The sequence below is a fragment of the Echeneis naucrates genome, chromosome 24 (genome assembly GCF_900963305.1).
Source record: "Echeneis naucrates chromosome 24, fEcheNa1.1, whole genome shotgun sequence".
In the NCBI taxonomy this organism is placed as follows: Eukaryota; Metazoa; Chordata; class Actinopteri; order Carangiformes; family Echeneidae; genus Echeneis; species Echeneis naucrates.
In genome coordinates, this window is record NC_042534.1 from 15,552,350 (window position 1) to 15,556,347 (window position 3,998).

Sequence of the window (3,998 nt, forward strand, 5' to 3'; positions counted from 1 at the left end):
GAAAGAGGGAAAGGGGGAGAGAGGGTGACAGGGAGAAACAGGGTGAGACAGAGACAGAGAGAGAGCGAGAGAGTAGTAGAGGACTTTAACTTTTTAAATATCAGCTCTGTCATACAGGAAAGTTTTAAGCCTGGTCTTGAAAATTACTAAAGAGTCCGGCCCCTGGACCGATGCTGGAAGTTGGTTCCATAGAAGAGGAGCCTGATAACTGAACGATCTTCCTACAGATTTACTCTTGGAGACTCTAGGAACCACAAGTAAACCTCCATCTAGAGAGCGGAGTGGCCTGCTAGGACAGTAAGGAACTATGAGCTCTCTGAGATATGATGGAGCTTGGCCATTAAGAGCTTTATATGTTAAAAGAAGGATTTTGAATTCTACTCTATATTTTACTGGCAGCCAATGAAGAGCGGCTAACACAGGAGAGATATGATCTCTTTCGACCTTTGGGGGGGGAGGTGCCGGGCAGGAGGTCGATGGCACAGTCGTATGGCCAATGAGGTGTAGGGAGGTTCCCTTGGCCTTTTTGAACACCTCCCTGAAGTCTTGGTATTCAGAGGGCACTCCGGACAGGTCTGAAGGAGAATTGGAGCTGGCCGCTGGCTGAGGTGCTGCCAAGGATCAGCCAGAGACGTGGTGACTTCAGGAAATGAAACTGTATAGTCTCATGGTGGTTACCAGACAGGAGCATGTGGATGGGCGTGGTCTGATGGGTGACCGTTCCCAGAAGATGCCTGTCCAGGGAGCTGGCTGGGACCGGGCGAGGCAGGGGAACCTGGTTGATCCCCAGTTGGAGGGCGAGCTCCTCGTCAATAAGATTGACATCGGCTCCAGAGTTGATGAAGGTGGCAAGGATTTGAGAGCCCCCTGCCAACAGCAGCCGGACATGGAACGGGGGTTGTGAGTTAGGGGCAGAGTCTTGGGTTCGGCTCAGCAGGACCCCCCTGTTCACTGCTGAGCCCTTCCTTTTTCTGGGCAAAGGCAGATGAAGTGTCCAGCCTGGCCGCAGTAGAGACAGAGGTTCCCTTGGCACCGCCGCTCTTGCTCCTCCGGCTTTAGGTTGGTACGTCCCACCTGGATGGGTTCAGCCACCGCAGAAAGAGCCTCTGAGGATTGGTTGGAGGGGGCTGTGGCCCCCCGCAGACGGACAGACGGCCGGCGATCCGCCCCTTTCTAGCGTACCTCCCTTCTCCTCGCTTGGATGCGCCTGTCCAGCCTGGAAGTCAATTTGATGAGGCCATCAAGGGAGGAGGGGAGGTCAAACGAAACGAAAAGCTTCAAATCAGTAGTTTGGAGAAGATAAAAAATGTATATATGAAGTTCTTATTGAAGAACTCAAGCGCATTCACCTCAGTACGTCTCCACCTAAACACTTCTACACATCTATGAAATGATCTCATTTTACAAAGTGCTGCAGGAATAAAGACATTAAAGAAGTCCCATATGAAAACAACAAGAGAAGTGAATAAAAGCCCTAAATGATAACATTATGGTTTCAGTGTATGGCTGTGGTTAAGATGAGCATTATTATGGTTTGGATTTTTTTATAGAAAGGTTTCACCTACTTCACTGATTTGTAAACTTCATAATTCAGCTGAAAACCTTAACAGATTCAGTCTGTAAATAGTAGTTCATAAATACACCTGTCTACACAGGAAATGTATTGGCTTGGCTTTCAGATGTGCCACACACGTACAAAAATAACCTAAAATATACTTTTATTTTCTTCTGTGTCACATTTACTGTGAGAGCAGCCAGAAAGCAGGTGAGCCAGAGTCATACTCTGGCTGAATGCATCCTGTTTAGACACAGACAGAGATCTGAAGCTGCTGTTGTTCTGTTGACGTCATACTTTTAGTACACTGACTGTACAGACACCCTCAGAGAGAAGCTCCAAGTCTCTCGTTATCAGACAAAATACAGAACGTGTCCTCCAACAAATCCTCCAGGGAGGATGATTGCAGAAACAGACAGCAGAGTTTCAAACAGACACCACAGTCCAACCTCACAGAGCTTGGCAATCTCATTGTTAGTGGCACTCTTTGGTATCTGAACTAAAAGGGTACAAAAGGGTATTTTAATTATGCACTCCTCAAAAATGATATAATGTTACCATACCACAGTTTCATCTGGGTTTGCACCATACACCAAGGTGAGAGAAGCTGAAGGCCTCTTGAAGAATGTATTGATGAGCCAATACCTCAAAGTGGAGGGGATTTTTTGTTTTTGACTGCAGTTGGTTTGCCTTTAGGTTACCCTCAGCTGGCTACAGGAGTAGGGAAACATGAACATGAAGCCTGCCATGTCCTTTTCCTTTATTTGTAGCATGAACTCACAATATATCCCAGCCTTAAAGGGAGAACCCTCTGCACATCACATTCAGTCTTCAAGAAGGAATGACATGTAATCCATATCTGCTGTTGATGGGTTCAGGATGATTCCCCAGATGAATTTAAAGTAGGCAGATACTGCAGTTTTGAAAGTACATGAAAAGTCACCAGATGTCTGCATCTCCATTATCTCAAGAGGAAGCACAATAGAAACTAAAGTGGGTCTAAGTATTACAAATATGACATGATGACCTGACTGCCCTGCATAGGGTTGTATAGGGTTGTAACGGTTGAAACAGGTTCTATAAGTAGACTTGGTAAATCCATAGTATCTGGGTTAAAAGCAGTGGCCACTAGCATAAAGTTTTTTGTTTTTTTTGGGGGGGAGCGCAATTTCCCATTTAGTTTAGTTTCCTCTGTATTGTTTGTTTCCACCACTTCGCTCAGATAAAAAAGACCAGGAATGAATTGTCATATCACTTTAGATAAAAAAAAAAACAAAAAACACACAGCATGATACTGGTTGCTGATTCACTGCTGATGTTTCTTGGGCGTATACAGCAGCGCCTCATGAAGAATCTAATTCAAAGAAATTAAAAGAGAGCCTCGGGTCACATGCATATCAAATGTTCGAGGGCTTTAAACTGCATTCTGTTTTACCGACATCCTTCACTTCAGGAAGTGAATAAAATAAAAAACATTTTAGAACCAAATAATTATTTAAAAAACATTTGATTAGTATTGACAGTCACCCACAGAATGAAATACAATTTTTAATTAATTATTTGCATCTCACTGCATGTTTGTTTTTTCTTTTGACTTTCATCTCCTGGTTTGATAGGGGAGGCGCCCTAACGCCCTCCACTGACCGGCCGCCACTGATTAAAAGACTTTTATCTTTGGGTATAAACCTGGTACATGACTGGACTATGGATGTAAACCAGATCGACTACAGAAATGGAGTACTTCCAAACACTGACCCTCTTCCCATTACAGTTATTCAAAAAATGCATAAATGTTAATAAAGAAAGCTGAAGAATCATTCCTGGTTTTTCATTTGAAACAATAACAGGAGCGTCTGAAAACTGGCTTTCCACTAAACCACTGGTGTGGCCAACACTACAAGTTAACCATTTCAGTTAGAGGGAGTCAGACGTTGGGCTCTAAATAATGTCCTTGCCCAAATCAGCTATCAGCGTTTGACCTCACATACGCTCTTTTCATTGAATGGGTGTAAATTCCTGTGGACACATTCAAAATCTCGTGGAAAGTTAACTGCCTATGGATTTAGAATGGTGTAGTGCCATAGTGTAACAGATTTCAGGGTGAATACACAGATGTATCATTACCCGTCGTGCTGTATCCTAGTAGTGTATGGAAATAGGAAGGAGGCACACACATCTGATTGGATGTACCAAAGCTTGTATTAAAATTAATGAAATGGGCGTTCATAATTACTGAGGTCCTGAGCATTCGTACTCCGACTGAGGACACACAACACCACACAGCACTGGGGTGTTATTAGGTAAGGAAAAAGATCTCAGATGAAATGGAAATGATCGAGCTAAGTTCACATTAGTGGATTGCTGCCATTTTACATCCATCTGAGGCAACATGTCTTTTAAATGGTTCTAATGTGTTATATTATTATTGCAGCTATCCGGAGGC